This window comes from Tasmannia lanceolata, unplaced genomic scaffold, assembly GCF_043159265.1.
Source record: "Tasmannia lanceolata isolate RefF3 unplaced genomic scaffold, GAP_Taslan_0.1 ptg000006l, whole genome shotgun sequence".
In the NCBI taxonomy this organism is placed as follows: domain Eukaryota; kingdom Viridiplantae; phylum Streptophyta; class Magnoliopsida; order Canellales; family Winteraceae; genus Tasmannia; species Tasmannia lanceolata.
This window is the reverse complement of record NW_027518683.1, coordinates 20,882,390-20,896,687: the sequence shown is the minus strand read 5'-3', so window position 1 is coordinate 20,896,687 and position 14,298 is coordinate 20,882,390. Positions and strand designations below refer to the sequence as shown.

General features: G+C 39.6%; 1 pseudogene; it reads right to left on the bottom strand.

The window, feature by feature from the left end:
- Nucleotides 1–1,512: 1,512 nt before the first annotated feature.
- Nucleotides 1,513–7,383, bottom strand: LOC143878813 (L-type lectin-domain containing receptor kinase IV.1 pseudogene; annotated as a pseudogene).
- Between the last annotated feature and the right edge of the window lie 6,915 nt (nt 7,384–14,298).

Here is a 14,298-nt window from a genome sequence, read left to right as displayed (position 1 = left end):
ATCGGTTGAAAGTATGGGTTACTTCAGATTTTGCAAAGGAAGAATAGGTGGTGATTTTATGGTTGTTTGTGCCACCAAAGAAAAGTATATTGGCCTATGGAGAAGGCTGCTAACAGGGACTGGTTTGTGCCTAAAATTAAGAGAGACTATGGTGTGGTGATGAACTGACCTCAACAATGGTTATCAGTTGATCTCCAGTTAGTTTAGGCAGCGCAACAACAGCGGCAGGTGGCTGTGCTTTTAACCAGCGGTCAGGATCTTCAATTGGCGGGACAATCTTGGCAAGTAGCAGGTGACTTGCTACGAAACTTGGGACATGGACTAGTTTTTGATGATATTCAACTAAACTAGAGTTTTCATTAATCAAAAGCTTGTCCAAATAGTTTACATGTATGGCTTTTTATAGGCCTTTGATGAGCAATCCTAATCCAAGACAAAGATCGTAATTCTACTCAAACTAAAACAAGAAAAAGTCTAAGATATCCCTAAAATTTCTACACTTCAAAGTAAACTTAAACTCTCCCTAAGTTTTCTCTCCTTCTGAACGACTAACTCTAATCCAAACGAAACTTCTAAATAAATCTAAATTTTAGCGAATAAGAAAATACCCAAAAAAAAAGGGAGATGATATTTTCACTCCCCACGCATTAGGCATTTGCCCCCTTATACCGTGAACAGTGGGCAACATTAAGGCTTATTGACATCAAATCACGTTAAAAGGGGGCGAATGCGTACTGGTGGTCGTGTGTGTGTGTGTGTGTTGGGGGGGGGGGGGGGGGGGGGGGGGGGGTGGGATATCATCACCAGAAAAAAACCTAACTAAAACTAATTACAATTGGATTCATAGGAAATAAGAACCATCGATTTGGACGTCATCCGATATCAGGATGATCTAGGACTTTTCGACCTTCTGGAAATATGATCTGACATTTACTCAAAGTTTATTGTCAATCTGGACAGTTGGTTCGCAGATGGAGATCAACACAAACAGCAACTAAAATAATCTCGTAGGGGCTTGAAAACCCATGCCACAGTTAGGAGAAAAACTCCAATATAACACGTAAAAGGAGCGAAGCTCCTTTACGAGCCAATGCTCTTCACAGGAGATATTCCAAAAATCTTCTTTATTCAATCTGTCATTCTTTCCTCATGACATTACATAATATAGAGAGTCAAAATCTAAGAATAGCAACATTAAATACTAACTTAAGACCTAAGCAATTAATTCCACCTAAGGCAATAAAAACAAAACTTAGAAATATTACTAATAACCCTAAAATTGCAATTTCGTAATTGACCCTTACCATAACCTAAAAATGACCATAACTTGTTGAAATCAAGTCCAAATCGCGTAATCTTTGGCTCTTTAGATAGGTAATCGAAAAACCTTTCTAAAAATACCAAAATCAAGCTAAATAGACAAGTTTTGACACCCAAAAAAATACTAAACACAAAATGACGAAAATAAAAAATAAAAAAACAAAAGATTCGATCAACGCCGCACGTAGTCTTCGAACAGCTTAGATGCACCTGCATCAGAATCAACGACCTCCAGAGAGGATTGAATCCCCAATGGACGACGAGTATCTACCTGACGTGTCCAAAAAAGGATATGACATGGTGAAAGCATCCAAACCTTCATTGTGCCCCACTTCTAAAGGACTTACTCTAAAACTATTTGAAGACAGTTCAGGTAGAGGAGTATCCCCATCTAGAAACTGCATGACTTGCCTCATGCTTGGCCTAGTGCACGGCACGGGATGCGAACAGAGCAATCCAAGCTTCAACACCAACTCCATTTCGTGCACCAGGTAATCAGTTCCCAGATTCGGATCACTTGTCCCTAAAATTATGCCTCTCCTCCAACATTCTGACACCCAATCAACAAGAACCACTTCTTCTGCAGACGCTCGTAGATTTATTGGTCTTCTTCCACAAGCAACCTCGAGTATGAAGGCCCCAAAGGAAAACACGTCGGTGCTTGTCGTTGCCTTGCCAGTTCTGCGTAACTCCGGTGCCATATAACCCAGAGTTCCGACCACATGAGTGGTTTGAGGATCGGTTCCATGATCATATAATCTCGATAGACCAAAATCGCCTAATCTTCCATTGAATTCATGATCTAGTAAAACATTGCTCGCTTTGATGTCTCTGTGGATGACAATCTGCTCCCATTCTTCATGCAAGTAATAGAGCCCGGAAGCTACTCCTTTGATGATTCGAAATCTTTGATTCCATGTTAGAACTGAAATGGGCTGATCAAAGAGTAATTTGTCAAGACTTCCATTGGGCATGTAATCATAGACCAAGAGGAGCTCTCCTTTACGTCGGCAATATCCGATTAGCTATACTAAGTTCCTGTGTCGGAGCCTTCCAATGCTGATAATCTCAGCTACAAACTCCCTCATCCCTTACCTTGATTCATGAGAGACTCTCTTCACAGCAACTTCGACTTTGGAGGAAGGTAACAGACCTTTGTACACCCTACCGAAACCTCTGGTGCCCAGAAGCTCTGTGTCTCTGAATCCCTTGGTGGCTACGAATAGATCCTTGTATGAGAACCTTTGTGGCCCATATTCACGCTCCCAGTCCTCGAGTAACTCTGCGAATTTGATCCTCCTTCTCACAAAAAGAAGAACGCTGGTGATGGTCACTAAGATGAAAACTAACATAAAAATGGGCAACCCAATTGTCAATACTTTTGATTTCTTTTTGAGACCTCTCCGAGGGAGCTTAGGAAGACGCAATATATCGAGTTCTTGAGCTTTTCCATTCATTTGAAAGCTCCATCCGAGAACATAATGAGCAGTTGGAATCAATCCAGTCGATGTAGAAAAACCTAAGTACATATCTTTTAATACAACCGATGAAAGATTAACCACCGAAGACAAAAGAGGGCGATTAGGTTTAGGTTTCTTCACTGGCGATATTGTTACATCAAGTTTCATATCTGTAGCATTGTACTCTGCCCAAACCTGAATTGGTTCTCCACTTATAAGGTTTATGTTCTCGATCCTACGATTTTCATTAATATAATAAGCGGGCATGTGTGGACTTGGTAGAATTTAAGCTGTTGATATCGATTCCCACATGGTCAGCATCAATATCTCCAAATTCGAGGTTCTGGACGGTATCAAGCTCCAATGCAACAACATGATTAGAAGAATTCCCATTGTTGCTAGAACTGAAGAGGCCTAGATTTTGGACAGGCAGACCTCCGGGGAGCGCTCTCTCTGGGGCAATAACAAAGGCCATCCCATGGGCAAAAACAGGATAAGTGGCGAAAATTGCAAAGATGAAAGTAGTAGAAAAGGAGCAAACAGTACCATTGGTAGGATCCTTAAATTGGAGGGGCATGGAGTGGAAGGCATCACCCGTGCTTTGCTTTGTGTTGTTGGTTAGCTGTAAGAGACCGTTGGGTGTAATTTCCGCTGATGTCTTGCTAGAGATTCAAAAAGTCTTTTAAAGAGCTTTCTCACGTAAAGCTGTTTGATAATATACAGGCGAAGAGGAAAAGTGTATATCCCATGCATTATGAGTGAACGCTATTTACTTGTGGAGTCAATGCAATTAGTTGTACAGATAGACGTTAACTTCAGAATGCACGAATATTATATGTACCATATTTTTTGTTAATGGCACTCATCTCTTGGCTTTACACTTTCTTTAACTAGTTGTAAAAAGCTGTTAGAATTCCCAAATAGCTCTCACAAGCCAATCAGAAAAATATAAAACATGGTGATTAGTGCCATTATCAAAATATGATGGTTGGGAGCACTAATTACAAAAGAGAAAAATAGGAGAGATCTTTTTTGTTTTTCAAAGGAACATAAATATGCTTCTTTTTTATTTATGACGACTCAACACGACAAACAAACACCCTGCAAATAATTTTTTGCATCTCCTGTCGAATTATAGGACTTTTTTGGCTTTATTTGGATGCCGGGAATGGAAGGGAAGGGGATTGGAATCATCCTACAGGGGGTGCAAATTTATCATCTATCTAAATTTATGTTTCATTACGTCTTTTCATGCCCTACCTTGGGTTGGTGATGCAGGTGCAACTCCACCGATCGAGGGTTGGATGTTTTGCAAGTGTAATTGGGTTGATTGGAAAGCAACAAATCTGCGATCGGACTGCTCAGGACCCTCGGGTCGATGCTCTGACAATCGAGATCGACAATTCTGCCAAAGAATTTGGCAGAAGATACTATCATCAGACGAATCATCCAAAAAGGCTTTCAGGAGATTCAAGCATGTTCAAGATTGATGGCCCAATTCGATTCCTTCGAAATTTGATCAACAAGGCACATAGAAATACTTTCTAAAACTAAGGTTTATAGTTAGTAATTTCATATTTTCTAGTAGTTTGATTTAAGATTTTCATAAATTAGCCTTCCTATATTAGTTATTTCCTGAGTTAGGAGTTCCATATAAGCAACTATCTATTAAGGTTTTTTGTTTTAAATTCAACCTTCTTTATTATCAGTTAGAATTGTTGCTTTGCTGCTTGGAAAGAAGCTGCCGAAATTACCCACTTAACATTCTCCTGTAAGCGCCTCTTAGAAAGCATCGAAGTGGAGTGGTGGTTCAATTTCGGTACTTACAACCACCAAATCTTGGATGTGGCATTTGAATTCTAATAGTTAAAAATGTTGCTACTTTGATACACAAAGACCAAGTGGAAGAGGAATCTCACTAAATTTGGACGTGTAGAGGTGTTTCTTTGGCTTTAGGATTTAAGGAGATTTTTAGGAAGTTCACTAGAAGTTTACATTAAGTTTGAGATTGTAGTCAGTTTCAAAAGGGATGACTTTTAGGAGCAAGTTTAGATTGGCTTTTATTTAATTGTTTTGGGTCCTAAATAGCATTTACACCCATTTTTGAATTTTATTCGGCTAGGAAAGCCTTAGTTAGCCGAATAAATGTTATTCATATTATTTGTACCACGTTTATTAAGCAGCCTATGGATGAATTAAGTTAGGGCCCATTTGGATGCCGAGAAGATTTTGATTTGGATTTCTCACATTTGCAGCCCGGATTTGGATCCGGATCAAACCCTTGGATTTCCAAATCAGCGAATGACAGTGAAAAAAATCAGATTTCCAAATATGCTGTGGAAATAAGTAATTGGAAATCCACAGATCTGGCAGTTTCTTTGACCCTCTTTGCTCCTCAAACTCTCCCCTCTTGTAGGAAGTACCCCATTCCCTCTCCGTCTCCCTCAACATGAGCTGTCGGATCTATTCATTTTGTATTCAAAACACAATTCCATATCCAAATACAAAATACGAGGTATCTAAACGAGCCCTTAGTTATTTTCCAACTATGCTTCTTTTCTCTTATTCCAGCTTGCTCACGAATAGGGGTGTAAACGAGCCGAGCCGAGCCGAGCTTGGCCAGGTTCGGTTCGGCTCGGCTCGCTAAGCTCAAAAGCTCGTCTCGGCTCGGGCTCGGGCTCGAACCAGGCTCGGCTCGGTCAGGCTCGGCCAGGCTGGCGAACGGCTCGCGAGCCTTACCGAGCTCGGGTTATATTAAGTTCACACCCCTCATCTTCACTGGACAGCCCTATCTAGTGTAATTTGACTACTTTTTTTACACTATGGGGGGTGGTCCAAGTAACAAATGGGGTTCCAAAAATGAAGTGACATATTTTGCCTCCCCCTTTCACTCCATGGATAACCCTTTTAGTGTATATATTAATATATAATATATATATTTAAATATATTAAATTCTTAACGAGCCTTAACGAGCCGAGCCGAGCCGAGCCGAGCTTGGCCTAAATCGGGCTCGGCTCGTTAAGGATTCGAGCCGAGCTCGAGCGAGCTTCTGAGCCCGAGCCAAAATTGACACCCTTACTCACGAATCAACAGCTCATACACACAATCCATCAGGTTAATACCCCGAGTCTTCCTGAGCTTTGCACCAATTGCAATTGCAATATGACAATGATTCAAAATCTGTGGCGTGGAGACACCAAAGTTCAAATCCGATGGAATTCCTTGAGAATCAAGGAAGAGGATAGTGAAAAGAGATGGAGATTGATCTTTTAAGCTGTAGACACCTCCCTTCATTAGATGAATTTTGCTATGGGGAAATATTTTCCTTCCAAAACACCAAGCTCTAGAGAGATATAGATCGAGATCTTGGAGCCAAAATTCAAATTCACATTTCTACCAAAGTTTCAAATTACAAATGTAATGGTGGGAAAGTAGTTATTTATAGCCAATGACATTGTAAAATGATGTTAATCAGGGAATAATATCCTCCCCCCTGTTAAATTCGTTAAGTTTTAAAGGCAAAGAATTACGTTAAAAGGGGTGAATTCATCCTCAAGCAGTGAACCATTCTAACAGAAATCGTTAAAGGGGGGGATTTTATCCGTTAAAGAAGGGGGGGGGATATCATTTCCCTATTAATATCCTTAGATGAAGAAAATTTACTATAATGCCACTAATACTGGTAAAATAACAAAAATTAGGGGTGCAACTCGGGTCAGGTTCGTGTTGGATTGAGTTCGGGTTCGGGTTCAGGTTGAGTTTTCCAACCCGGGTTGAGTTCGGTTCCGGTTCGGGTTGAGGGCTTGGGAAACCCGAGCCGAGTGAAACCATATATTTTTTATTAACTTTTTTTGTTGTGAGTTTAAACATTCGGGTTGGGTCGGGTCGGGTTCGGGTTCGAAAAAAGAGTTTCTCGGATCGGGTTGAACCTCGTCAGGTTAGAAATCGGGTCGGTCGGGTCAGGTTGGGTAAACGGTTCCTCGCGTCAGGTTTGGGTTGGCCTTAACTCGACCAGAATTGCACCACTAACAAAAATGCATCTACTAAACCACAAGATCACAAAAGACATGACAAATAGCCAAACTGACTGGTATACCCTACTAATGCAAGTGAACAAATGACAAAAATGACCCTACACTAATGGATCAATGTAGGATGCCGATGGAATAAGGGATGCTCTTGCATCACTTCCCTGACCCATGCCGACTCGACGAGGAAGGGGACATCATGTTGGGGGTAAAACCTGGTCATCCACAGCACACCAACGCATGGCAGAGAGTGCACCCGGCTGGGAGGGGCCCTCAAAGTTGAGGGTAAAGAGCACCACCTCACGACGGCTCCACTACCTGTTGCGACCCTCAAGTAGGCAAGAGCACTTAGAAGCCGTACGGTACCACAGAGCCTGCTGATCGACAGATTCACCGCTGTCGACGATTGTATGACATCCCTCCAATTGTCGACCAATTCCACCAGATCCATGCAAGGCCCTACCATTTTCAAAGTCCCATCATTGTCAGAGATCGTACACGGTCCCATCATTGCCAGTTCCTTACTATAACCGGTAGCTTCTAACCATTCTTTATTTGTGACAAATTCCGTCATGATACATCACATGTACCTGCCCCCACCCCCCCCCCCCCCCCAAAAAAAATAAAAATAAAAAATGACAGCGATCACACAGCATTTCGTCACCGTCATATCGCACCGACCAGACATGAAACCTTCGCCTATAAAAGGGAACCCACCACTCCATATCAAAAGGTCGAAGGTTGACTGCTTCCATCCAGGTAATGACACCGCATCATCTAGGTACGCGCATCTTAGTCGGGCTACCAAGCAACATTCACACTCCTCACCCTTGCCATTCACCACCATCTTTGTTTTCAACTCTCATTATGTTGCCTCCATCTGACTTGAGTGTCGAATGGTACCCCTGGAGTTCCCACTCTGGATGTCTCTAACCTTTTGTCTATGAGGGTAGGCCGTGGAATGAGATCACCACTATTGTACTAAAGTGATGATGTTGAAATCTGGTCCCTTGATCCAAGGTATGGTAGAGCTCCAATTTGTGATATCCTATGCTCACAGACATAAATAATAACTGAGAGGGAGCATATCTCATGGGCTTAAGTTGAAGGTGAAGTAATGGCTAGAAAAGAATAGATTATGGTAACTTTTAGCATGGGGACTTATATAGAGAAGGATCCTCTACACTATAGCTTAGTGTGAGCGCCACGCGACATAGTCTCATCGGGGGAGAGGTGATGATGGCGCTATGCCATATTGGAAAGTCTCTTTTAACACTCCTTGACAGTATATCACAAGAGCGACGGATAGGGATACGGGTCAAAGGGTGTGCCACTAGCACGTGATAGGGTGCAGAAGCCATTCATACACGGCTGGATTTGAGCCGCAATACTAGCTATAAAAGTTTTAGAATTCCCAAAAAGCTCTGGATAAAAAAATTAGTGCCATTATCAAAATAGGGAAATGATTTCTGCGCTCCAATTTTTGTCGTGTAGTATTTAAAGGGCTATCAGAGGAATATTATTGCTCTAAAAAAATTCTTAAATCCCTTTAAATACTACATGACAAATAGGTGGAGCGCATGTTTATCAAAACATTGGAGCGCTGAAATCATTTCCCTATCAAAATATTGTGATTAGAAGAACTAGTCACAATGTTCTGGAATTTTCGTGGCATGAAGAAGAATTTGTTGATAAGATTGGAATCAGGTAGACCTGGCAAGAAGTGACCCAGACCTGCGGGTCAACTCGGCCCACCCGTAATTTCTGTGTCCGGGTCCTAATGTAGTGACCCATTTCAATTTTACCCGCGGGTCCACCCGGCCAGTCAAAACTGGTGCGGGCCGGGTGGACCCGTGGGTGCCCTCTGTTGCCCGTTAAAAAGACCAAGTGATAATAAGGTTTTTGATAACAGTGAAAGTTAAGGTTTATTTCGATCTCTCACAACTCCATCGTTTATTTGCTCGACTCCATCTCTCTCGAAAGTTACGGTTTCTGAAATATGGGTCTAGGGAACCAAGATGGGGGTGAATTGGTTTTCACAAAATTTATCCCATTTTAAATTCAAATATTAAACCTAATTCAAGTTTTCTTTACTTGCTTAGTTTTTGGTTAGTTTCAATAATATCAAAAATGAAAACTAGAAGTTCAACCAAAACAAAAAAAATGAAAGTGCAAGAAGGAGAAACAAAACACACTGATGTATAGTGGTTCGGGTAAAACCCTACTCCACTCTTCTTGAGATCATCCTCAAGGATTTTCACTATTTGAGACCTCCACGATGCTCGGCTCTGAGGCAATTACAATCCCAAGGGTATTAAAAGAGGATTCTCTTGCCACCTTTACACCGACTCTCCTTCTTCGCCGAGTTCTAAGCGCTTCTTCCTAGGGTATTAAGAATAGGATGCCCTAGCCACCTTTACAATGAAGAAAGAAGATTGCTATGCCTTCCTCTAAGACTTGATGCACAATGATGTCCCCTTAAATGTTCTCCAAGATAACAAGTTGAAAGCCTAAATCGAAACTCAAAAGATTTGCATGGGCAAGGCAAGTTTGGGGGAGACAACAAAAGCTTAAGCCAAAATGGGTTGCAAGTGTTTTTAAATGCTTAAGATGGTTTTTCAATCATTCAAAAGAGTTGAAAGAACCTCTTGAATGTGTATTTATAAGCCCATATCAATTTATGACCGTTTGGGGGTGGAGGTAACAAAAACACCCAAAAAATCAATTTTCCATTTGAAACATAACGGCTATTTTTTTTGCTGTCGCGACGTTCTCGGAGCTCTGAGAAAATTCTTGGAGTTCCTAGAAAATGACCAGGGAATGAATTTTAATCCATAGACCATTTCTCGGAATTTCGAGAAAAATCTCGGAGTTCTGAGAAGCCTATAACAGCAGATTGTTTCTTATTTTTTGTGTTGTTTAGTTTTGGGCTTTTGGAACTCAACTTTACAAAGATAAATGGAATGTCATGAGGGTCCAAGCATGTTGGTCCACCTCACGAACATTCACTTAACCGTTTAAGTTTAATACGGGGAGTGTTAGTCTTTTTTGAAAACATATTTAAAAAGCTTGTCTTGACTTAGAAATCCAAAGAGAAAGGATGTACAACAAATTTAAGTATAGCTACACTTCTCTTTGGTCTTGGTCTTTATAGATCTTCCATTGTGTGCTTGCTTTGCTTGACTGTGTTGATGTGAGCTCCACATTGAATGTTCTTCCAAGGTAAGTTGGCCCATGTGATCTTGAGTTCCTTTGACTCCTATGTGGTACATCTTCAAGCACGATCAAGTGGTGTGTTGGTTTGTTCCATGATTGTCCTGTCTTAAAACAACACTTCAAGGCAAATTGATTAGTATTCAAAAGCATAATCAATTTAGTTTGAGAATCATCAAAACAAGGTAAAAGGATGAGCCATTAGGCTTACAATCTCCCCCTTTTTTATGATGACAAACATAATTGATTATGAAGTGTGTGTGGAGTGACATAATTAGCAAGTGAATACACATACTCCCCCTCAACATATGCACAAATGAAAAATAACAAGTGAAGGCAGATAGTGCATATGGAACATGAATAGATAATCAATTTCCAAAATTCTCCCCCTTTTGTCATCGACAAAAAGAAAAATTTATCAAGTTTAAGTGCATACATAAACAAGGAGATATCCAATAAGTGATTCATGTTGATTAGCTATAAAAAAAATTCCCCATTAAGATTTTGAATGAGGCAAACGAAAATATATAGCAAGTATGACTAGACTAAGCCTCCAACCCCTTTTTTTTGTTTTTTTTTTGAAAAATCTAAAGAAAAATAAGTAAACATATCATGATAAGCAAGTGATTCATACATTTGAAACTCCCCCTGAAGAAATGCATATGATATGAGTATATAGCCAATTAATGCACATGTACCTGTTCATGATTAAGATGCTGGCTCAATGCCAAATTATTAGGTATTTTAATTAAGGTGAAAGTACCTCTCCCCCTTAGAGAACTAAGAAGGCTAAGAGTACCAATTGAGTGACTTTTAAAGATTAGGGTTTGTCATCGCATTCATGCAGATACTACCAAAACAAGGATGGTACATATATACTATATAGATAAGCAGGTGAAAGGCATAAAGTATTTATTTGGCAATTTCTTTGACTTGATCTGCACTCCAAATGTTTAAGGCACTTCTGATATAATATATTCTATCATCACTAAGGGGTTTTGTAAAGATGTCAGCCAATTGTTCCTCAGTATTGATATACTTTAGACAAATGTCCCCTTTTTGTGAGTGATTTCTAATGAAGTGGTGCCTAATCTCAATATGTTTGGTTCTAGAGTGTTGTATGGGGTTCTTTGTCAAGTTTATAGCACTAGTGTTGTCACATTGGATGGGAATATTTTTCAATTTAATTCCATAGTCCATCAATGTGCTTTTCATCCATGGGATTTGCGCACAGCAAGCCCCAACTGCCACATATTCAGCTTCTGTTGTGGATAGAGCTACTGAATTTTGTTTCTAACTAAACCATGAGACAAGTGATTTGCCCAAGAATTGACAAGTCCCAGTAGTGCTTTTCTTATCCACTCTACATCTAGTAAAGTCTGCATCTGAATATCCACTGAGAGTGAAGTCACTAGATCTTTCATACCATAGTCCCAGACTTTGGGTTCCTCTTAAGTACTTGAAGATCTTCTTGACTGCAGATAGATGAGACTCCTTTGGATCTGATTGAAACTGAGCACAGAGACAGACAGTAAACATAATGTGTGGTCTACTGGCTGTCAAATAGAGTAGACTACATATCATACCCCTGTACATTTTTGGTCCACTGACTTGCCAAATTCATCATTTTCTAACTTAGCGGCTGTACTCATTGGAATTCTTGATGTCTTGCTGCTATCCATACCATACTTCTTCATTAACTCCTTTGTATATTTTTCTTTATTTATAAATGTCCCATTTTAGTACTGTTTGATTTGGAGTCCTAAGAAGTAGGTTAACTCACCTATCATGCTTATTTCAAATTCATTTTTCATTAGATTTAAAAATTCATCACACATCCTTTGATTAGTTGAGCCACAGATGGTGTCATCCACATAGATCTGGACAAGTAGGATATCTTGATTTTTCTTTTTGATAAATAAGGTCTTATCTACTTTTCCCATCTCAAAGCCCTTTTCTACAAGAAATGTACAGAGTCTCTCATACCAAACTCTAGGAGCTTGCTTCAATCCATATAAAGCTTTATCAAGCTTGAAGACATGATTTTGATGTTTGTAGTCTTCAAAACCTGGAGGTTGCTCAACATACACTTCCTCTTGGATACAGCCATTTAGGAAGGCACTTTTGACATCCATTTGATATAATTTAAATCCTTTAGGAGATGTATATGCCAAAAGTATCCTAATAGCTTCCATACAGGCAACAGGAGCAAATGTCTCATCATAGTCTATCCCTTCATCCTAATTGTACCCTTTGGCTACAAGCCTAGCTTTATTTCTAGTGATTATTCCATTTTCATTCATTTTGTTTCTATACACCCATCTTGTGCTAACAACTGGATGATCACTAGGCCTAAGCACTAACCTCCACACCTTGTTCCTTTTGAATTGATTCAATTCCTCTTGCATAGCCATAAACCAATATTCATCTTTTTCGGCTTCCTTGATGGACTTAGGTTCCAATTCGGATAGGAATGCCAAATTGTTACTCACACTTCTATAGTATGATCTAGTTCTCACCGGCGATGTCGCATCACCTAAGATTTGGGATTCTGGATGATCTAACAATATTCTCCTATCCCTAGGTAATGAGTTGTCCTCTCCACTTTCAACTTCCTCACTAGGTAATGTATCACTTGTAGACTCTTGGGGATGAGCATTTGCCTTAGGTAAAAGGTGTTCAATGTGTTCATCCTCATCATGCGACATTTCTTGAGGTGTTGGCTCTCTCTCATCAAATGTAACATGCATGAATTCTTCTACAATGCTTTGCTATGTGTAGAATACCCTATAAGAATATGCCATCATCCGACTTCTTATCAAATTTATGCAAGTTGTCTTTGATATTCAAGATGTAGCATTTACAACCAAATACCCTAAAGTAGCTTATATTGGTTTCAAGTTTTTTCAAAGCTCATAAGGTGTTTTCTTAGAAATTGGCCTCATATACACCCTCTTTATGATATAACAAGCGGTGCTAACCGATTCCGCCCAAAAATATCTAGGGAGATGATTTTCATGTAACATTGATCAAGCCATTTCTTGAAGGGTTCGGTTCTTTCTTTCTACAACCCCATTTTGTTGAGGTGTCCTAGGTGCCTAAATCTTCATAATCTTGCTAAGTCCATTTGTTTTTAGGTACCCCACTCGCCCGAACGCACTCTGTCTTTTATGCCTTATTTATTACCTTTAAAGAAATTTTGGGAAATTCCTATTGACCTGATCATGCCTTGATACTAACTCCATTCTCTTGGTTTCATTTCACCATGCTTAACTTTCTACAACCTGTGTATTTGGCATTGTTCTCTTGACTCCCTTGGGTAATGGCTGTAGTCATAATCGGCAATTGTAACTATTAGGTTAGAATTAAGTAGGTCTGATTATAAAACATGGCTGTGGTGATATCTTTTCCTTGGAACAGACATATAAGCCTGATGATTGTATTACCATATTTTTTTATGTCTGCCGTCCTTCATTTTAGATGATAGTATTATCATTATGATATTAATAGAAGCCTAAAATAGTGTGATTGTCGAAACAAGCAAGGTCATCGGTGAAAGATTAAAAATATTCCCCATTAGTTTGATATGAAATAATGATCATTAAGCCATGTGTATATTCCTCATGATCTGTAGCTTTAGATGTTGTTTTTTTTTTTTTTGAAAAACCAGGGAGAATCCCCATGGACGAAATTCTAAAAAATAGTAGGGATCTCCTCCCTCATTATCCCTTTGTAATTTAGCTTCAATGTTATCATGATCTGTTATTGCACAGACTCATCTCGACCTTTAATTCCTTAGTTGGATTGTGAGAGCTTCTCATTTTTGGAAATTGACATGACTCTCTTGATAGTTCTTCAACTACAGATGGATAAGTTGAGTTAGTGCAGCTGCCAAAACATGGCACTGCCAATACCCTTGCTTAAAGAAGTCTTCCATTCTTTGCTGCTAATGAAGATAATACTAGCTTAACTATGTTTGATAATTGTACAGCTCAATCTGTCTCATTTCTCTAAATTGCCTCGCCAGAGTCTTTTAGGATTATTTCATTAGGTTGTGAGCTTTCATTTTGCTGTGAAAACTCATCTTGCTAGAATCATAATATTGTTCATGCATTTTGAATGGCATCATCATGTTTTTGACATCAGTCAGGTTGCCTATAATGCATTGGTTGATTGTCTTTATCAGTTTGTATGCTATACAGTTTGGAAATAGCAATCAATCCTAGTTTGATTATTCTCTTTTGAGAGATTTAAAAATTCGATTATAACCTTTCAT